We start from the raw sequence: 22,793 nt of genomic DNA, 5'->3' as shown, positions 1-22,793 counted from the left end.
GAGCTTTTCCCTTGTGTTTTCTTTTAGGAGTTTTATGACTGCAGGTGTTACAGTTTAGGTGTTTTATCCTTTTTGGTTGATTACTGTGTGTAATGTAAGATAAGGGTCCAGTTTCATTCTTTTGCTTGTGGTAATCCTAAAAAAAGTCAAATAAACATTTAATCAATGCAAAAGAATATGGAGAAACACTAACATCTGAGGCTACTCTACAGCAAACACTGATGTACTTGTCACCCACTATTTATATCTGGTTTGTTTCAAACCCAATATTGTACTTTTTAGGTCATTTACCATTTTAAATATTCATTTGGTACATTGTGTGGCCTACTCAGGTTTGTGTTATGAGCAAATGTGATGAATAAGTTTTTGAATTACTGGAGCAACTCATGGACAAAAATATTTACCAAGATAGTCTAAAGCAGAGCACATAGTCCTTGTCACTGTTTGAAAGTACTTAGTCAGCACTTTCAAAGACAGAGGGGTTTTTCTCTTTGTTCTCTCTTTTTTTTTAATAAGCTTCAGCTCTGCCTGAAAGTACTATTAACAACTTAATATTCTGTTACTTTTCTGTGTACAGAGAGATGAGAGATAAATGTCAGATACGTATTCTTTTTAGTGTTGTCCTAACTAACCCACCTGAGTTCCTCTTGATGGTTAGACAAACATGGACACTCATATCTGTTAATTTTATGGGAAAGGAAAAACACCTGCCATATTTACAAGAGTGATATGACAAACTCTTAGACATTTCAGACTGTGGTAAAATATACACATTCTTCCATTTTAGCACATTGTAGATTTTTGAAAATTGGCCCTTAAGTGTTTCATTTTTTAAAAAGGTTTATTTATTTGAAAGGCAGAGTGACAGAGAAAGATTTTCCATCCATTGTTTCACTCCCTGAATGGCCACAACACTGAAACTAGGCCAGGCTGAAGCCTGGAGAAACTCTGTCCAGGTCTGCTACCGCAGGAACTCAAGCACTTGAGTTATCGTCATCTGCTTCCTGGTGTATTAGCAGGGGGCTGGTCAGAAGCAGAGTACCTGGTACTGAAACCTGCGCTCTGATAGGGAATGCAGGCAACTCAAGAAGCAGCTTAACCTGCTGCACCTGCCCCTCTCATTGCAACGTACAGTCAACTATCAAGTTCTTTATTGCTTCTCAGAATTAGGATTTTATTAAATGACTTCAGACTGCAGATTACAAAGTGGTCACAATTGCCACTACAGGTTCCGTCAGTTTTGCAATTATCAGCTTGTTTTCCTGGTACCACATTTGTCTCTCATTGCCAGTGAGTAGAAAATCTGAAGGAGTGCTGGACAAAAGATATTCAATACAGCTTTGATTTAGGCAAAAAACAGTTTGTTTACCAGTAAGATCTTGAAAAGGATCACTGATTTAATGATTACAAACACCTTCCTGTTTGTGTTGTGATGGTTTTTGAGAGAATCTTTGTTTTGATTAATACCATGGATTTTTAACCTAATCAGAGGTATTTATTTGGGGAAATAAAGACACATCTGATGAGCAGAAAAATCTTCTACTTCATTCAGCAATGTGGCCCTAGATCTATGTTTCAGATTTCTGTTTTTTTTTTTTTTATCTTGTTTTTCTGGTAGCTTATGAATTTTTTTTTTCATTATCCCCACCCTTTAAAAAAGATTTTATCTATTTACTTGAGAGACAGAATTACAGACAGAGAGAGGTAGAGTCAGAGAGAGAGGTCTTCCATTCGCTGGTTTACTACCTAAATGGCTGCAATGGCTGGAACTGGGCCGATCTGAAGCCAGGAGCTTCTTTGGGTCTCCCACATGGATGCAGGGGCCTAAGGACTCTCTGCTTTCCTAGGCTGTCAGCAGAGAGCTGGATCGGAAGTGGAGCAGCTGGACAGTCATATGGGATGCTTGCGCCAGAGGTGTGTGCTTAACCTAATACACCATGGCACCTACCCCTATTCCTTTTTTTTTTTTTTTTAAGATTTATTTATTTATTTGAAAGATAGAGGGAGGGGCAGACACAAAGAGGGAGACATCTTTCTCTCTCTCTCTCTAACTCTGCCTTTCAAATAAACAAAATAAATCTTCAAAAATTAAAAATAAAGGGGTCTGCTTTCTGGTGTAGTGGGTAAAACCACCGCCTGTGATACTGTCATCCTATCTAGGCAACTGGCTGTTCCTAGCTGTTCCACTTCCCATCCAGCTCCCTGCTAAGATGCCTGGGAAAACAGCAGACGATGGCCCCTGCACCCATGTGGGAGACCCAGATGAAGCTGCTCTCTTTGGCCTGGCCCAGCCTTGGAGTTTAGGGAGTGAATCAGTGAATGGAAGATCCTTCTCTCTCTAACTCTGTCTTTCAAATAAATAAAATAAATCTTAAAAAAAAAATAAGAAGAAGAAAAGAAATCTTCCTTCTGCTGGTTCATTGCTCAGATGAAGCCAAGAGCCAGTCCCCTGCATGGATGTCAGTGATTCATGTACTTGAACCATCTTTTGCTGCTTCTCAGGCACTTTACCAGGAAATTGAATTGGAAGCAGAAAAGCCGGGACTTGAACCAGGCCCTCCACTATAGTATGCAGGCATTCCATGTGGCTCCTTAACCTGCTGTGTCGCAGCACCCACCCCTTCATTATTCTTAATCTGGCTTTTGTTTATATTTACCAGGAATGCATCATCTGTATGGAAGTTTAAACCTAATAAGGAACCTGCAGTGTCATTCAAACCACTCTGTCTCAGGCTCACTTACTTTGTACTTTCCTTTAAAATGGCCAAGTCCAGAATACATATATATTTAGATTGGGTTTATAGGATGTTTGCAAATCTGTTAAGTGCTGGTAGGGAAGGGAGATACTAAGAAATGTCTTGGAGGTGAGGCGAGGAAAATGTATTTATGAATATTTAAAATAGAAGATACCTTTGAAAGGGGGTGGATTGCTGTGTGGCCAAAGTCTTATGGGAATTTCTTATCCAATTTCTTTATAACCCTATATCAGCAATGTTATAGCCTCGTAATAAAAAATGATCTTACATCTCTTGAGTGGTATAGTGCAAGACTATCTAGAACAGAGACAACCCATTACCAAAAACAAACTGACAAAGACTTACTTTCCTTTTTTTTTTTTTTCCTTCAGTATTTACAAGGATGGTGATTCAGAGAATAAGTCATAGGGACTCAGCATAAAGGGAAAAGTGCTGGGGATTATTAAGCAATGCTGTGGGGATGACCAGACCAGAATGGAACTAAAAGGGACAATTTTAAAAAACAAACCAAAATTTACGTCAAACAATCAGAAGACACTGTTAACTAGAGTCAGAGTAAGTCCTCAGTGTTTTTTTTTTTTTTTTTTGCTTTGTTCTGTTTTGTTTTTTAGATTGATTTATTTATTTGAAAAGTGGAATCGCAGAGAGAAAGAGAGAGAGAGAGAGAGACCTTCCATCTGCTGGTTCATTCCCCAAATGGCCACAGTGGCCGTAGCTGGGCCAATCCGAAGCCAGCAGCTTCTTCTGGTCTCCCACGTGGGTGCAGGGTCCCAAGCACTTGGACCATCTTCTACTGCTTTCCCAGGCCATAGTAGAGAACTGGATCAGAAGTGGAACAGCCCATGTGGGATGCCAGCACTGCAGGTGGGGGCTTTACCCGACATGCCACAGTGTTAATCCTGTAAGAAAAGTAACTTTTGAAATGATTCTAGTAAAAGTCAGATCTTTTTGACAGACCTCAAATGACCAGTTAAATATGGAAATTCATATAGGCTGATGGAACTCAAAATAATCCTTATGCTTATGTAACACCTTCCAGAGAAAGTTCAGGTGTCTTAGAAACAAAGAGCCCAGCATCATGCAAGTTTGATGAAAACTGCAAACGTGTGTGATAGGAATGTGGTTGGTGTCCGTGGTGACTCCAGGGTTGCTTTTCACCGTTTTCCTTCTTTGCGAGCTCGGGAATGTTGGTTCGTCTGATGAAATTACAGACTATATCCATAAAAACGAACAAGTCATTTTTGTATATGTTATTTGGTCACATGGTGAAGTGAGTATGTGGCCTGATTGAGTGCTTTTCACCTTTCAGTCCCTAGTTTGAGCACCAGTAGCTGCTTCTGAGAGCAGTCGTCTTCAAAGGCAAGTCCTGGTAGGGTGCTCAGAGACTACAACTTGGCAATATAGTGTATCGAGAGTTTTCATTTCAAGCAGTTAAGATGGTATTCAACTTACCAAAGCTTCTAAAGACATTAATAATGTTAGAATAATCAGTGACATTGACAATAGGCTAATCCTCCACCTTGCGGCGCCAGCACACCGGGTTCTAGTCCCGGTTGGGGCGCCGGATTCTGTCCCGGTTGCCCCTCTTCCAGGCCAGCTCTCTGCTATGGCCAGGGAGTACAGTGGAGGATGGTCCAGGTGCTTGGGCCCTGCACCCCATGGGAGACCAGGAAAAGCACCTGGATCCTGGCTCCTGCCATTGGATCAGCGCGGTCATCAGCGGCCATTGGAGGGTGAAGCAACGGCAAAGGAAGACCTTTCTCTCTCTGTCTCTCTCTCTCACTGTCCACTCTGCCTGTCAAAAAAACAAACAAACAAACAAACAAAAAAAACCCTACAGAATAATCAGTGACATTGAATGAGCTTTGGGATGGGAATCAAAGACCTGACACTGACCCTGTCCAGAGTTCTGAGCTTGAGCTGGTTTACCACTCTAGGATGCAGTTCTTTAATCTGTAATGTGAGGATATTGATGTGATTTAAAAAAAAAAAAATCTTTTCTAGCTTAAAAGTCTGTGACTATAACTTTTATAACTTTCTCACCACCTCTACCTGTCTGTGTATACTTTCTTGCCTTGTTTTCTTGGAGGAAAAGTTAAGGGCCAGTTCATGTGAGCTTGAAAGTTTCCCTTCCTAAGTCCTTCAGTTTTGTTTGTATTCATTCATTTATCCAGCAAACGTGTATTTGGCATCTACAAGATTTCGGTTTCTTTTAGGTTCTAAGAAGAGAAAGATGAAGGCATCTGATTTTGTGCTTTCTAATACCAGTTTGGGCCAACTTAAAGATTGTGTTACTAAGAGAACTGCATGTGGGAGTGTGGGTCTGCTAGATTGGGAAATACGCTTAGAAGACCAGGCACTGAGAATCCTGTCTCGTGGCAGATTCTGCTCCTCCTGTACTAGGAGATGCAGATTGTTCCCCAAGTAAGTGGGACTGAAAGGCAGCAGCCTGTGACAGAATCCTGAATACCAAGATAGGGATTTCCAAGTGTTTCAGGAAAGCCAGCACCATGAGAGAACCAACAGAAGAACTTAGGGTCAAGTTAAGTTACTAGAACAGAGTTCTACAATAAATGTTGTTAATGATTTTATTGTAACTTTAACAAAAATAAGTGATTAGAGAACAATAATAGATGATTATTAAAAAGAATGAATCAGAGATCTGGGGGTTGGAAAATGTAGTTGTGGAAATGGAATAATCTGTTTTGTGCTATGGTGAGTGGATTAGAACGTGCATGGTTAGTGGCGGGGAAAGCTGGCATTTTTTGGTGATTACTCATGCAATGAGATCTTAAACTATGATGGTAAAAATAGGGATACGACTGAGGAAATAAATGCAAGGGATGTTAAAAATGTAGAATTAAGACTGGGTGTAGGGATGATAGCAGGAGATTCTAGTCTAGATATTCTAGAATATTTATTTAATTATTTATTTACAAGGCAGAACGAGGTGTGGGGAGATATCTTCCATTCACTGGTTCACTCCCCAAATGGCTGCAACAGCTAAGCCTGGACCAGGAGCTAAGACTGCATCCCCATCTCCCACATGGTTGGCATGGGCACAAGTACTTGGGCCATTTTCCATTGCCTTTCCAGGTGCATTAGCAGGAGGCTGGATGGGAAGCAAAGCAGCTAGGACTCAAACTGTCACTCTAAATATGGGATGTTGGCCTAGCAAGTGGTGGCTTGCTTGGTTGAATAGAGATAATATTGCCGGAAACTATGGTAGCAAATTCAAAAGGAGAAGCAGTTTTTGAGGTGAGAATGTGTCGCTCCCCCTCTTCGTGGAGGAACGACACAGGACCCTGCGCTGTTCTTTCGTCTGCTCGGCCCTCCCCGGGTTTGCTGCTGGTTCTTCCCGGGTTGGCTACTATCCCTTCCACCTCCGTGGAAGGGCAGTTCCCCCTGGCCACATTCCCCACTTCTGCAGGGGAGCGGCACTCCGCCGGCCGGCTTTCTCGGGGGGCTGCACAGGTGTTCCTTCAGGTGTTCCCCTTAGATGTTCCCCATAGATGTTCTCGGTGCATGCCGTCTCTCTCCTCCTTTATAGTCCTCCTCCGCCAATCCCAACTCGGCTGCCCACACGCCGAGTACGCTGCTCTCCAATCAGGAGCAAGTCCTACAGTTTATTAGTTGAACTGGAGGCAGCTGTGCGGAAGCTGTTTACTTCTCTCCCAGCGCCATATTGTGGGAGAGCAGATGCATAGAATAAGTCTTAATTCCAGTAACTCAGTCTAGTCTGGGCTGCTCCCCACAAGAATGGAGACTACTATTTCACTTGAACATGTTGATATTGAAGTGTTTGAGATAACCATACAGAAAAGTGGGGAAGTCTGTTATGCTACTAGATATATGGATTTTAAATACAAATGTTGAGATTTGAGCAAGATTTGGAAGTCATAAGTGTGTGATAAGGGTACTTGGTCTCATGTTCACAGGTGAGGTTGCACAGACTGAGACCAGGTGACCACTAGCCTTTGAGAGGTAAGAGGAAGAAGAGAAGCCAGCACAAGGAAAGGAAGGGGAGAATCGTTGAAGAGTGAGATGTGAATCAAGAACAGCATCAAGGAAATCAGAGAAGTAAGGGGGTGGTCAACAGTGCCAGATTACCAAAGGGTAAATAAATACCGAGTAGCCATTTGGCAAGAGCCGCTCTAGTGGTGGTGAGTCTAAAACCAGATTGCAGTACACCAGAAAATAAATGGGAGGTAAGGTGGTGGAGGCTGTGAGCATATTCTGTAGACACATTTGTAGAGGAGTGACAGCTGTGAGAGTTGGGTTATGGAATGCTAGGCAGGGTGAAGGGGAGAATGTTGTTCCAAAGTCCTGTCGTCTTCTCCAGCCTCTGTCCTTCTCTGTTTCTTACCTATTTGCTACTGGCATTGTCAGGTGTTACCTCCTTCCATTTTATGCTTACACTTTTTTCTTAACCATGTTTTTGTAGCACCAATTTTCTCTTCGTCTGGGAAGTTTCATAGGATGTTTTGCAGCCTGGTTCATCTGTTCCTATATGGTCTATTTAGGAACTCGATACCACAACTTTCAAAGTGTAGAATTGTGCTCTTGTGTCTTCAACTTGACCACAGTGTCACTCTAAAGATGTTCAGTTAGGGTCCATGAAAATCAGCTGCACAAATACAGGGCAGAGGACTCTTGTTCTAGACTATTGCTTGGAAACTTAAAGACTTGTTCAGGAGAGGGAGAAAAATGATGAGAGTAAGCCTGCTGGTGGTCTACTCAGGATCTATTCTCCTCTTCTCCCTTAGTAACGTAACTGCTATATGTGGTCATATCATTGAGCCTAGATTTAAAACAACATTGTCTAGTGACTAAAAACAGAAGTCTTTGGGTAGGGTTTCCAGGAGACCTTTTTAAAGGAGATGAACTCATCTGGAAAGCTTCAGAAAGAGCTCTTGTTCATGTCTCCTCTCTGCAGCCCGAGACGCGCTGTGCCTGCTGGGTGCAGTAGTCGTCTTTTGGCTATGAGATGACTTGTGAGTGTTAACAGCATGGGGTCAAGGAAAATAGGAAAGTAGAATGAGCAGGGGCTCATGGTGGTCATATAGTTGCACCTGTATGCTGAGATACCTTCCTGTAGACCTCTGACGTGACAGGAAAACAAACCTCTCTTTCCTAGAAGCCACAGGTATTTGTTTGTTCATGTGCAGCTGACCCTAACCCCTGGTGACAGAGAACCAGTTGGCTGCCTGGATTAGAGCTGTTACTGAGGCCAGCTTTAGCAGTCTCCTCTGCTGGCACAAGGAGGGAGGTCCAGCCTGTGCAGCCACAGGCGGAAAAGGGGTTGTGGCCCTCATTGGTTTTGAGTTTCCAAGTCTGACATAAAGGTGAGGTTTTCTGAAAAATATCTCAACATAGATCTAAATAATACTTGAGAGAGCCTTTCTCACCTTGTGGTTCTGGAAGAACTTGGCTATCCTATTAGTTGTTGTGAGCAAGCAGAAAATCTCAAGAGATAAGAAGACTTGGATGGCACCGTGGCTCACTAGGCTAATCCTCCATCTGCGGTGCCGGCACCCCGGGTTCTAGTCCCAGTCGGGGCCCTGGATTCTGTCCCGGTTGCCCCTCTTCCAGTCCAGCTCTCTGCTGTGGCCCAGGAGCGCAGTGGAGGATGGCCCAAGTCCTTGGGCCCTGCACCCGTGTGGGACACCAGGAGAAGCACCTGGCTCCTGGCTTCGGATCGGCGCAGTGCGCCGGTCGAAGCGCGCCGGCTGCAGCAGCCATTGGGGGGTGAACCAAGGGAAAAGGAAGACCTTTCTCTCTGTCTCTCTCATTCTGCCTGTCAAAAAAAAAAAAAAGACGACTCAGCAGTTGAGTGAGCTGCATTTCCATGGCAGATAACTGCCAGTGAAATAGTTTTGACATTGCGCCAAATGTAAATAATTCAAATTCTGAGATCAGTGAGATTTAAGAGGGGATTGTTAGGAACAAAGGGCATTTTGAGAACAGGGAAAAGCTTTTGGAAAAACAAAGTCATCCTTGAATAAATGTAGTGAAGAGTAGATTGGAAATGCCAGGGAAAAAACCTGGTGAATTAGAAGGCTAGTTCAAGTGATGTTCCAGGGTTATGGGTTGATCAAGATGGAATTTATGATAAAAAGGATTAGACACGGTAGATAGATGCCAGAGATCTGGTATGCGTAAGCTGGTTGTTCTAGATGGAAAGAATAGAGATAACATATGGGTAGTCAAGAAGTACTCAAAATGTTGGAAATGTTGCGTTTTAAACTCGCTAAAGTTACTAAATTCATATATTTAAAAGAAGTGCCAAATGAATGGGATTAGCGAATGGACTAGTCACATTTCTGATGTTCAAGAATAAAAGAGAAACTACTACAGGTATTTCAAGGAGAAAACCAAATGATTTTCCAGGGAAACATAATCAGATTGGAATTCAGTCTTCCATTTAATGAAAAATGCTATAGGAGCCAGCATTGTGGCATAGCAGGTAAAGATACCACCTGTGATGCTGGTATCTTATGGGCACCAGTTCAAGTCCTGGCTGCTCCACTTCCTATCCAACTCCCTGCTAATGTACCTGAGAAACCAGTGGAAGATGGCGCAAATATTTGGTCCCTGCACCCATGTGGTAGACCTGAATAAAGCTCCTGGCTTCTGCCTGGCCCAGCTGTGATTGTTGCAGCCACTTAGGGAGTGAACCAGCAGATGGAAGATCTCCCTCTCTGTCTCTCTCTCTCCTCTTTTCTCTGTAACTCTGACTTTCAGATGAATAAATAAATCTTTTAAAAAAGATGCTGGAGTAGAGAATTTGAGGTCTTTGGATTTATAGACTAGTAAAATTCTAGTAGAAAATTTAGATGATTATCATATTATCAAGCTTTTCCATTGTATCGGATAACACTGACACATTTTCATTTACTATGTTGAAGGCTAGTAAAAACTTCATCACCAAGTAGCATTGGTGGAGTTTGGGAACCACTGTTGTAGGTGACATTGGTCTCCGCAAGGTTGTGAGAGAAAAGTGTAACTTCAGAGTTTTATACTTTGCCACAACTGTCATTCACTTGCGATGGTTAAAGAGATTTTCACATAGATGATTTCAGAAATTATTCTAGCTTTGTACTTTTTCTGAAGAAAGTACCCAAGGAAATACCCTTTTTTTTTTTTTTAAGATTTATTTTATTTATTTGACAGAGTGATAGAGCGAAATAGAGCCAGAGAGAGAGAGAAATCTTCCATCCACCGGTTCACTCCCCAAATGACCGCAACGGCCAGAGCTGAGCTGACCTGAAGCCAGGAGCTTCCACCGGGTCTCCCATGTGGGTGTGGGGGCCCAAGGACTTGGGCTATCTTCTACTGCCTTCCCAGGCCATAGCAGAGAGCTGGATCAGAAGTGGAGCAGCTGGGACTTGAACCAGTGCCCATATGGGATGCCGGCACTGCAGGCCGTGGCTTTAATCCACTGCGCCTCAGCGCCAGCCCTGGAAATACTCTTTAATAAACTTAAGAGACTAATATTAAACACACCTTTCATAAGAAATTTCATTTTTATTACCTGTAAATAGTGATTAAACTATTTAACTTAATAAGACACAGAAATAGCAAAAATTAAAACTCAGAAGTTTTATTTTAAGCATGTATTATATTCTTGTTGTGTGTTAGGCAGAGAACTAGTCTCTGGTGATACAGTGATCAACATGATAGTGTGAATTTTTACCCTGATGGTGCTTATAGTCTAGTGAGGAATAAAAAACCCAGGTAGTAACAGTGCAGTGTGATGGATGCTGCACTGGATGGACTACATGGTTGTGTTAGTCTCTTTCTTGTTAGTATAACACAGAGCCACAGACTGGGTAATTTATAAAGAAAAGAAATTAAGCTTGGGGACCATGTGTTGTAAAGACCCTCTTGCTGTGTGATAACATGGCAGAAAGCATCACATGGTTGGGGTGGGGGACTGACCCTGAGCTATTGCCCTGTAACAGATTCCATCAACATCAACATATGAATTTGAGGATTAAGTTTCCAACTTAGGAGCTACTTTGGAGGATGGTTCAAGCCATAACAATGATAGAACGTAGCATAGAGCAGGAGCCCTAAATGCAGATTGGTGATGGTGGCAGGGAGGACAGAGAGGGCTTTCTGAAGGAACATCTGAGTTGAAATTGAGAAGATTCAGGTTCATTGAATGTGGAGTGTACACAGTGAAAGAAACAGATGATGCTAGATTGGTAGCTAGGGACCATGTCATTCAGGACCTCGAGAGCAGTGTCATGGTTTCATCCTGAGAAGAAGGAATGGGAAATTATTGGAAGATTTTTAATAATGAAAATATGATATAATCTAGTTTTTTTTTTTAAAGAAAGATTGATGAATTGGAATGGTTTAGAATGGATTAGAGTCATTGAAAATTGAAGGTAGGGAGATCAGTTGGGTGATTATCTTCTTTATTTATTCTAACAATAAACATTTTTAATTGAGAAATAATGTTCAGCTGACTATGTTCAGATCATAGGGCTGGAGAGAAGTAGGAGGGTGGAGTTTAGAAAGATTTAGCTTTGGTGGTTAGATATTAGGGAGATACAAAGGGAGCAGGATGGACTTGACCTTACATTTTTGTCTGATGCAGAGAAAACAGGTAGATGATGTTGCCATTAAGTAGGCATTCGGAGGAGGAGATTAGGGTGAGATGATGCGTTCAGTTCGAGGAGCCTGTAGAACATCTAAGTTGATAGGAAGTGGGTTTGAAGTTCAGGATAGAGATCTGTGTTGGAGATACTGATTTAGAAAGTACCTAAAGTCCTGCATATGAAATATCACTCAGAGTGTCCAGAGAGAGAAGAGAGATGATCTAAGCCAAAGATCATAGGAACACGTATTTCTAAAATGAGGATTCTACTGACTTTAAGAAGAAAAAGGTAGCACAAAAATTCAGGAGAGTTAGGGCTAAGAATTCTGAAATTATGGTGTGAGTATTTGTATATTGAGATTAATAAATAAATAAATAAGTGGTGGACGGGCTGGGTGGGAGCCAGGTTTCTCATTTTTGGGGGACTGAGGTTACAGATAACCATAGGCTGGGGAGGCTGCAGTGAACCATGCCATACCTAATGAGCAGTATGAACTCATATGTAACTTACTATATGAGAAGATAAGCATAGAGATAGTGGTAGATATGCATGTATATGTGGCCTAGTATACATGGATTTATTTCCTAGCTCTGTCTGCTGAGTGGGCCTAGAAGCAATGACACCCCAAGAGTGTGAGATACCATTCTCCAACAAATAAAATCCTTGGAATATAGTTGACTTGAGGGTTGGGGCAGAGACCGTGTGAGATGAGCCTGGAATATCTTATAATGCCGAAAAGTAAGAAAATACTAAAAGCCCAAAAGGATAGGGGCTTGGTGAAAGAATACAGGAACCGATCGGGTAGAATATCCAATGACCAAAACTGGAATAACTTGACCAATAAAATGAATAACGAAATATTAAATTATAACCCAAAGCATAAATATCCCCATGTCCATACTAACTAAAATAAGTGAATAAATATATATCCATATTTATTTATCTTGTAAAGAAGAATTGCAAATAATTTGTGCAGACACTCCCGAAACTCAAGGAGGTGGACCTTAACTCCCCAACTCTCCCAGGTGTGGGCTACCAGTAATTACCAAGAGGAAATGGGTGTTTGTGTGAATTCTGTTTAAAAGATCAGATAAGTTAAGGACCAAGGTGTTTTCATGGACTATAGCATTAAAGAATATTGGTGATCTCAGTATGAACAGTTCTAGGACAGAGGCAGATTCTTGGGCTCTGCATTTATGTGATTGTAACATTACTGTGTGTTCTTACTAGAAAGATTTAATCACCAACTGACAGCTATTTAGTGTCTGTCAGAAGCTCACATAAGGCATCAGATATAAGGAAGACAGTCTAATGAATATCTTAATTATGCATTCATCTATTTCTTATATTAAGTCTTCAGAGAAAAACGTATCAAGGCCATGTCATCTCCATCTCCCTTGACATGAAGATGTCAGTGCAAGTTCTGATTTAATGAATGTCATCTGTCTGTATAGAATCTTTTTGTAAGAAAATCATTTGAATGATGTGCTTTTTCTAAAATTATATTTGAAACTAGTCCACTAGGTTCATTATTCTTTGTACAAGTGCATACAGTTCAGAGACAAAATTTGCATGCTTTATTCTTATCAGAAAATGGAAACTTGTAAAACGTCCTAATTTTGACAGTGTTTAATTTGCTGATATCATGAGCTAAATAGTAACGTTTCAGTTGCCTATTGCTATATAACAAATCAAACTTTGCAGTTAAAAAATGATTTCTTATTTTTACAGTTCTATGGGTCAGGTATTTTTTTTTTCTTTTTTTAGAGATTTCTTTGTTTATTTAAAGGTGAAGTTAAAGAGGCAGAGAGAGAGAGAGAGAGGTCTTCCATACACTGGTTCACTCCCCAAATGTCCACAATGGCCGGATCTGGGCTATTCTGAAGCCAGGAGCTGGAGCTTCTTCCAGGTCTCCCACGCTGGTGCAGGGCCCCAAGGACTTGGGCCATCTTCTGCCTTTCCAGGTCATAGCAGAGAGCTGGATCAGAAGTGGAGCAGCCAGGACTTGACCCAGTACCCATGTGGGATGCCGGCACTGCGGGTGGCAGCTTTACCTGCCGTGCCACAGTGCCAGATCCCGGGTCAGGGGTTGATAGGGGAGTCAGCTCCACAGGGCGTCAGCTGAGATCACTGAGTGTGGCTGGTCTAGGCTGGGTAGGCTAAGTCTCCCTCATGTGTCTGACATTTCCGTTTGTGTCCTCATGGACTCCCCATGGCATTTCTTACATGGCTTTGGCTTCCAAGAAGGAGAAAGGGGAAGCTGCCAGTCCTCCAGGTCTCTGAAGTTTAACATTGTCATGTCCACTACATCTTGTTGGTCAAAGCATGTCACAAAGCCAGCCATTATTCAAAGGACTGGGAAAAAAAAGTCCCATCTCTGGATGGGTGGAGTAACCTGTGCACACTGGAAAGGAAGGAATTAAGGGCAGCCATCTTTGAAGGAGAGCATGTGGCCCTAGCATCTACCACAGTATCTAATCTTTTTGTTTTATTTACATAGTTTTATTGTGATTAATGCTGTTTACCCTGTATCTTAACTTATAACAAATTCAAGATGACTTAGAAACTAGGTTAGCAATCTTAAATCAAAAATTATTACCTTAATTTAAAAGAAGAGTTTCTGGGTTAATGGGAGGCCCTGCTGAAACTTTTTTGTTGTCACTTACTAGAATTTATTTTGCATTAATATGTATTTTATATTAGCTGAAAATTTTCCAGAACATCTTTGCTTAGTAATTGGAGCCATACTATACATGAATTTGCTGCTACTTCTTAGTGTCCCCTGATTGGAAAGCTTATAGATGCATATCATTTTTTCTTTTAATATTGATTTATGTATTAGAAAGGCAGAATGACAGAGAAAGAGATTTTCCATCCTCTGGTTCACTCCCCAAATGGTTCCAACAGCTGGGTCTGGCCAGGCTGAAGCTGGGGACCAGGGACTGTATCTGTTTTTCTCATGTGGGTAGCAGGGACCCAAGCACTTGGGCCATAATCCATTGTTTTATTTGGAATACTGGATTGGAAGTAGAGTAGTTGGGACTCAAACTGGCACTCTAGCATGGGGTGCCAGCATTGCAAGCAGTAAAAGCTGCTGCACCACAACACTGACCCCAGAAATTAAAATTTTTGATGGAATCTTACTTATCATTTTTAAAAGATGGTTCATGCTTTTTGTGTTATTTGTAAAAACTCTTTTTTAGGGGTTAGCAAACCATGACCTGATTGAGCCCACTATTGGTTTTGTAAATAAAATGTTACTTGAACCCAGACAATTTGTTTACATGGTGTTTACAGCTGCTTTCATGCTACAGTGGCACAAAGCCTCAAATATGTACTTTCTGGTCTTTTGCAGAATGAGTTTGCCAACTCCTGAGTTGACCTAGAGTCCCAAAGATCTTCTCCTACGCTTTCCTCTAGAAGTTTTATAGTTTTGCATTTTTTATGTTTATGTTTACTAATTTTTGTTTAAGATGTGAGGTATGGATTTGGGGTAAAGCTGGCTCTTTTTTCCCCCCTATATGTGTCACCAATTTTTCTAGCACCATTACTTGCAAAACCAATTCTTTTTCTCTTGAATTACCCTGGTGCTTTCGTTGAAAATCAATTGACCAAGAATATGTAAATTTGTTTCTAGACTGTCCCCTCTGTTCCATTGATCTTACGTTTATCTTTATGCCAGAATCACAGTGTCTGCATCATTACAGCTTTATAGGAAGTCTTACAATTGAGTAGTGTAAGTCTTCTAACTTTTTCTTCTTTAAAGTTGTTTTGATTATTCTAGGTTCTTTCCATTTACATATAAGTTTTAGAATCAGCTTGTCTGGGGTGTTTCTAATCCCATCTTACATGATAAAGTGATCATATCAAGTATGGAATTGATCATATAGATAGGATTAAATGTCAAAGGGATCACATAAATAAGCCCAAGTGTCTGGTAATAACAATAGGTAGAATTACAAAGGAGAGAAAGTTCCAACATGGGAAGCAGGCCACACAGCAGACTCAGAATGACAATTGAGAATTTTTCCTCATGTATTTCTTTTTTTTTTTTTTTTTTAAGATTTATTTACTTGAAAGTCAGAGTCACACAGAGAGAGAAGGAGAGGCAGAGAGAGAGAGGTCTTCCATCCCCTGATTCACTCCCCCAGATGATCGCAATGGCTGGAGCTGCGCAGATCTGAAGCCAGGAGCCAGGAGCTTCTTCCAGGTCTTCCATGTGGCTGCAGGGGCCCAAGGACTTGGGCCATCTTCTGCTACTTTCCCAGGCCATAGCAGAGAGCTGGATTGGAAGTGGAGCAGCCGGGACTTGCACCGGCACCCATTTGGGATGCTGGCACTGCAGGTGGCAGCTTTACCTGCTACGCCACAGCACCAGCCCCTCCCACTTTTTTTTTTTCCTATAAAAGTTATGTAATGCTAGTTTGATTTCTTACTTAAATGCTTGGTAGAATGCACCAAGGAAGCCATTTGTCATGTAATTTTGTTCATGGGAATATTTTAAATTTTGAATTAAAGGTCCTTAATATATCAACTATTCTTGTCTGATTTCTGGAACTTAGTAGTTATCTAGTTGTAGAATTTGTTACCATAAGGTTGTTCAATGAAAAGAGAGCATCACGAGAGTTCTTGTGGACACTGTTGTCTCCCCTGCGCCCTACCCATTATCTGCAGGGGATATGCTCCAAGACCCGCAGTGGGTTCCTGAAACTGTGAACAGTGCCGAGTCCTATATGTGCTGCGTTTTCTCCTGTATACACATGAAACACAAAGTTAATGCCCTTCCCTTCATAATTAAGCACTTACATACTGTAACTGTAACTTTTGCAATTTGAAGTGAGATAGAAAAGCTAAAGTGAATTTTTTTTCCTTCCTCACAATTTTACAAATAGAAGACTCATTCTTACCATAGACCTTAGCAACTTCAACTTCAGCATGCAATTTTGTTTGTTTTTTTCTTTAGTGGTTGCTGTATGTCATGGTTTCTCAGCCCAGGCACTATCGAGAGTTGGCCTGGATCATTTTTTTGGTTCAGGGGTGGCTCTCTTTTATGTGTGTTGAATATGCTGTGTATAAATACATGCTGTGTATTAGCAAGGACTTGGACCATCTTCTACTGCTTTCCCAGGCCATAGCAGAGGGCTGGATGGGAAGTGGAGCAGCCGGGACTCGAACCGGCACCCATATGGGATGCCAGCACTGCAGGCAGCGGCTTTACCCGCTATGCCACAGCGCTGGCCCCAGTGATGGGTCTTTCTTAGTCTTCTGTCCTTGCATCCTGTGGCAGTCAAACTGGGCCATGTCTTTGTGGTTAGTCCTTCCCCTTCTCTGGTGGTAGTAGATCTCTCCTTGGTGTCAGTGTAGGATCTTCTGCCTGAGACTCTTCTTGTCTCCCCAGCAGCAGGTGTGTGTGTGTGTGTGTGTGTGTGTGTTTCCTCTCTCCTCTCCTAGCAACAGTATTGAGTTTTTTTTGCCTGTGTTGCATGACAGAGTGTTCTTAGACCTCTCCCACAGGGGCAGAAGCATTTTACTTCTGATTCTCCCCCTGAAGCCTTGGCTTTCTTCCAGGACCTTGGAGCGAGCGGTTTCTGTTCTTCCCATAGGGGCTTGATGCAGTTTTCTGCGTTAGGGAGTAGCTGGGGAACCAGCTACAGGCAGGCTTCGGGCCTGTCCTGGACACCTGCTCACTGCCTGGATGCTGCAGGGCTCTCTGGTTTCCTGTAAGCACACAGTTGGGGCACATGGAAGATCTTGGAATTGAGTGAAAACTTTCCTTGTGTATGGCGTCTCTGGCTGTTCAAATCTACGTATTGATTCATATTTGGTTTTTAAGAATTTGTTAAAATTGTAGCTGATTTCCTCGTGTACTCTTGTATAGTGGCCACTTCTTTTTCTGTGACCCAGCAAAGCTGAGATAGTTTGTGTGCACAGTCTTTCCTTGAAGGAGCACATCCCTGTAAGGAGGTGAATAGGATTAGCTTGGAATTTCATGAAATTTACTGGGTTAGAATGAAATGTACTTGGCTGCCTTGTGACTTTAACTCTTTGTTAAGACAGGAGTTTTGGTTTTTACGTTTAAGGGTGTTCTTTTCAATGGGGTGGGGACAATATCCTCTTGTGCGCTGCAGTCTCAGTGGAAGTGCAGCTGTGTGGTTCTTGACAAGCTGCGCCATTTCAGACTTCTGTTGGTGCCCATCCTCTGTCATCTTTCCCTTTCCTTTCATGGGTCTCTTAAACTTCATCATTTAGGATTCAACTGATGGGGCTGCTTCGTTCAAGAATCCTTCTTCTGTACCACTAGGTGGAATGGAACGTTTCCCGACTTCCATCTCTTACTTTTTTGCAGGCCAGTTGCAGCCCTCAGTGCAGCCTCTACCCTCACAGCTATGCTTCCACTTTCAGGGGTTGGGACTGTAGTGGTTTGATAGGTTTTAGGTAGGGTCATGTAGTAAACTTGAGATTAACATATAAAGTGAAGTACAAGGGAGCTCATGTGTATTAATAGAGTGAAAAATTTTTGAAATCACATCACATGGGTCCGTCCGTCCTTCCTTCCTTCCTTCCTTCCTTCCTTCCTTCCTTTCTTTTCAAAGATTTATTTATTTATTTGAAAGGAAGAGGGAGGGAAGGAGAGCGAGAGAGATTTTCCATCCACTAGTTCACTCCCCAAATGCCCAAATGGCTGTAAAAGCCAGGGTTGGGCAAAGCTAAAGCCAGGAGCCAGGAGCCTCGTGGGGTTTCCCACATGGACAGTAGGGGCCCAAGCACTTGGATCATCTGCTGTCTTCCCAGGCACAGCAGCAGGGAGCCGGATTGGAAGTGGAGCAGCCAGGACTTGAACCCGTGCCCATATTGGATGCTGGTGATGTGGACAGAGGCTTAACCCCCTTTGCCACAGCCCCGGCCCCTCTTTCTTTCTTTTAAAGATTTATTTTTATTTACTTGAAAGGCAGAGTAAGCGAGAGAGGTGCAGAGACAAAGAAACAAAGATCTTTCCACTGGTTCTCTCCCCAAGTGGCCTCAATGGCCGGGGGTGTGCCAGGCTAAAGCCAGGAGCCAGGAGCTTTTCCCAGGTGTCTCAGCTGGGTGCAGGGGCCCAAGCACTTGGGCCGTCCTCTACTGCATGGTGCAGCAGCAGGGAGTTGGATCAGAAGTGGAATCACCAGGACTCAAACTGATGCCTATATGGGATTGCCGGCATTTTAGGCAGTGGCTTAACCCAGTGTATCACAACTCCAGCCCCATCACATAGGTTTCTTGTACTGTTTGTACTATAGTTGTTGCTTTTGAGTTATTTCAGAAATAAGACAAAATCACAGAATCTGATTTTTGAAAAAAGGGATTCATCATACAAACTGTATATTCACATGATGCAATATCATAGAGCCTTTTTTTTTTTTTTTTTTTGACAGGCAGAGAGGATAGAGAGAGAGACAGAGAGAAAGGTCTTCCTTTTGCCGTTGGTTCACCCTCCAATGGCCGCCACGGCTGGTGCGCTGCGGCCGGCGCACTGTGTTGATCCGAAGGCAGGAGCCAGGTGCTTCTCCTGGTCTCCCATGGGGTGCAGGGCCCAAGCACTTGGGCCATCCTCCACTGCCCTCCCTGGCCACAACAGAGAGCTGGCCTGGAAGAGGGGCAACCGGGACAGAATCCAGCGCCCCGACTGGGACTAGAACCCGGTGTGCCAGCGCCACTAGGTGGAGGCTTAGCTTATTGAGCCCCGGCACCGGCTATCATAGAGCTTTAACAAAGAATGAAGAAAAATGGAAAACCATCCAGGATGTACTGGAATGAAAAAAAGTAAGGTATAAAACTGAATATTTTTGTGTAGGACAACAAGATAAGATTGTATTTATAATTTAGCGTATTTGCACAAAGAAGCTCTATAAAGGTATATAAGAAACTAAGTAAAGGAGTGGACTGCATTTGGATAATGTAGGAATGAAGCTTCCCGAATGTTTTTCTTTTTATAGCTTTTCAATTTTTGAATCATTAAAGTAGTATGTATTGAAAAAATGAAAAAGAATAAGGACCAGCATTATGGCATAGCAGGTAAAGCTGCTGCCTATGATGCTGGCATCCCACATGGGCACAGGTTGGTGTTCTGTTGTATAGTAGGGTGACTAAATATAATCTGCTGTATATTTTTCTAAGGAAAAAAAGCTAGAAGAAAAGATTTTGAATGTTTTCACCATAAGGAAATTATAAATGTTTGAGGGGATTCATATATTTATTTTGATTTGGACATTACAGAATGTATTTATGTGTTGAAATGTCACGTGGTACCCCATAAATATGTACAATTTTTATGTGACAACTAAAAATAAAAAACAACTGGGCTTTAAATAGTGACAGCCATTGGGGTCACATTTCTTTTCTTTTTTTTTTTTTAAGATTTTTAAAAAATTTATTGGAAAGGCAGAGTTACAGAGAGGCAGAGGCAAAGGCAGAGAGAGAGAGAAGTCTTCCATCCGCTGGTTCACTCCTCAAATGGCTGCAGTGGCTAGAGCTGGGCCAATCTGAAGCCAGGAGCCAGGAGCCTCTTCCAGGTCTTCCACACGGGTGCAGGGGCTCAAGGACTTGAGCCATCTTCTCTTGTGTTCCCAGGCCTTAGCAGAGAGCTGGGTCAGAAGTAAAACAGCCAGGACTTGAACCCATATGGGGTGCCAGCACTGCAGGCTGTAGCTCTACCAGCTACACCACAGCGCTAGCCCCAAGGGTCACATTTCTTAAAAAGGCTGTGTCTGTGATGACCTCACTGTTTGGTGTTCGTTTGAGCTAAAGTAGGAAGATTCCATAATACCATTAATTTGTTCAAACCCAGTGACTCAGGAGTAGACGGTAGCCATGATATTAGGCGCTCCTTCATCCCAGAATTATCTGCTGCTGGGAATCCTATTACCTCTTACAGTTCCATTTTACCCAAAACCCGGTCCGAAGGTCACTGCCACTGGGGGACTTCAATAGCTCTGATGAGTGAGCTAGCAATTATGGGCCCCATGCCCTCGTGGAATAGAGATACAAGCCTCAGTTTGCTACATACTGCCTTTGAGGATCTGAACTTTCTTAAAGCCAGTAACTATCTCTTGTCCACTTTATATATAATTTATTTATTATTATACCTTTATTTTTTTAACCATACTAGTGGGAGGAATGGGAATTGGCACTTCTTGAACAACTAAGTTCTTCTATGTAAGAATCTGTGCTTACGGGGAAACAGTCATGTGTCATGGTATCTAGAATCTATAGTTTTTAAACGTGTCTTTCTTCTCATTTAGATCTATTCACACTAATGGAAATGTAACTGGAACTGATTTGAATGATACGATCAAGGACCATCAGACAAGATCATGCTGTAGTTACCTTTGCTTCCAGATGAAGGCACTGACTCATCAAGTTTCTACTTATTCTAAGGTATTTGAAGCACAATTTTACATTGACCTCTTGATATAATATTAACTTCTTTTTAATTTTTATTTTTAAAATATTTATTTGAAAGGCAGAGTTAGAGAGCAAGAGAGAGAGGGAGAGAGATCTTCCACCTGCTGATTCACTCCCCAAATGGCTGCAATGACTAGAACTGGGCAATCTGAAGCCAAGAGCTAGGAGCTTCATCCTGGTCTCCCACATGGGTGCAGGGGCCCAAGCACTTGGGCTGTCTTCCACTGCTTTCCCATGCACATTAGCAGGGAGCTGGATCAGAAGTGGAGCGGTCAGGACTTGAACTGGTGCCCATATGGGATGCCAGTGCAGCGGCTTAACCTGCTACACCACAGCGTTGGCTCCTAGTTTCTTCTTTTTTAATTTTATTCAAAAGGCAGAGTTACAGTGTGTGTGTGTGTGTGTGTGTGTGAGAGAGAGAGAGAGAGATCTAGAGAGAGAGAGAGAGAGATCTGTTAACTAGTTCACTCCCCAATGGCTGGGCCAGATAGAAGCAGGAGCCAGGAACTTCTTTTGGGTCTCCCATTTGGGTGTGGGGGCCCAAGCATTTGGGCCGTTCTCCACTACCTTCCCAGGCACGTTTTCAGGGTACTGGGTCAGAAGTGGAGCAGTGCCCATATGCGATGCCAGCATTGCAGGTGGTGGCTTTACCCACTATGCCACAGTGGGTGACTAGTATTAGTTTCTATGTATAGATTTTGTAACCAGTTATGAGAGTACTTCAGAAAGCTCATGGAACATGGAGTTAAAAGTTAATTTTGGAGCCAAAAATTTTTGAAACCAAAAAAGAGTTTTTCTATTATATTCATTTTCACAAATCTTTTGGAGACCTTTTGTATGCATGGATATCAAGATTATTTTTGAACCTAAATAAGCTGAGCTTAATTACATTTCCCACAAACTTTTTGAAGCATCCTTTAGAATAGTTAGCTTTTAGGGGCAGGAGTTTGGTCAGTTAGGTCACTTGCATCTCATATTAGAGTACTTGGGTTCAAGTCTTGTCTTGATTCCACCCTCATGCTACTGAATTGAGTTGAAGCTCCTGGCTTCAACCTAGCTTTGCCCTGCCATTGCAGGTGTTTGGGGAGGGAACCAGCAGATGAGAGCACTCACTGTGTGTTTCTGTCTCTGTCTCTGCTGCAGTAAAGGAGTAGTGTGCTTTTAGATAAGAGTTCCCATTCCTCCTTCCTCTCATTAGATACACTGGCTATAAAAAGGTCCAGATTTTAAAGGGAGATATTCCTGAGATAATTAGAAAATTCTGTCAGTTATAAGAAATATAGTGAGTACAGATTAAGATTCCGTAAATTATATCAGAAGAACTGGAATAAACTAGTATCAGTAATTATTCCATTTATGTCCTGACCCCGAGATGAGCAGCAGTGCAGCACCGAGGGCTTGCCCACATGATTCTGAAGACTTTAGTGGTTGTCCTTTAATTTGGTTTGAAACTCTTCTCTTCTTTTCTCCTAAACTTCTTCAGAGTTTTTGATTTCACTGAGATGTATTACAGTTACCACCCACAGGCCGTCCCTGCTGGACTTCCAGCATCTGATAATTTCATTTCCTCCGGACCAGAGAAGTAAGATCTGTGATTAAAGAGTCAGGTGACACTTGGAGAACAAGGGGTTTGCTCACGTTAAAAACTACATAAAACAGCTGAAAACAAAAAAGAAATGTAGTAGCAACAGAAAACAAAAATAAAAATAGTCCTCTCAATTTTTCTAAAATACACATAAATTCCAAACAGGGTAGAATTAGGTGTTTTATTTAAAGATATATTAATTTTCGCTAGTTTTCCAGATAGGCAGAAAGTATAGAAAGAAGCGGTCAAAGTTGGTTTCTCTGTGTATGTTACAGGGGTTGGTAAATTAATATCTTGCTGGAATGTAAAGAGGTGTAAAGCTGAGAAAGATGTATCATTCTTAGGAAAAATGTAAATTACTAGGATTCTTAATTTCATTTTCTTCTGTTTTGGGACAGCAAT

General features: G+C 42.1%; 1 protein-coding gene across 8 annotated transcripts in view; it reads left to right on the top strand.

Annotated features, from left to right (window-relative positions):
• Positions 1-22,793, top strand: part of NCOA1 (nuclear receptor coactivator 1) — a 262,111-nt gene that overhangs the window by 42,242 nt on the left and 197,076 nt on the right. For 7 of the 8 annotated variants that reach the window (XM_089326750.1, XM_051843198.3, XM_089326752.1 and 4 more), the window contains exon 2: positions 20,644-20,779. The gene's annotated coding sequence lies outside the window, so the exon portion shown is untranslated. Of the gene's footprint in view, positions 1-6,694; positions 6,837-20,643; positions 20,780-22,793 lie in introns of those variants that run through there. The other variant, XM_070069365.2, reaches the window with a different exon arrangement.

Source organism: Oryctolagus cuniculus, chromosome 2, assembly GCF_051225735.1.
Source record: "Oryctolagus cuniculus isolate XC-2025 breed Fujian yellow rabbit chromosome 2, ASM5122573v1, whole genome shotgun sequence".
NCBI classification, from domain to species: domain Eukaryota; kingdom Metazoa; phylum Chordata; class Mammalia; order Lagomorpha; family Leporidae; genus Oryctolagus; species Oryctolagus cuniculus.
This window is presented reverse-complemented; position numbering and strand designations above follow the sequence as displayed.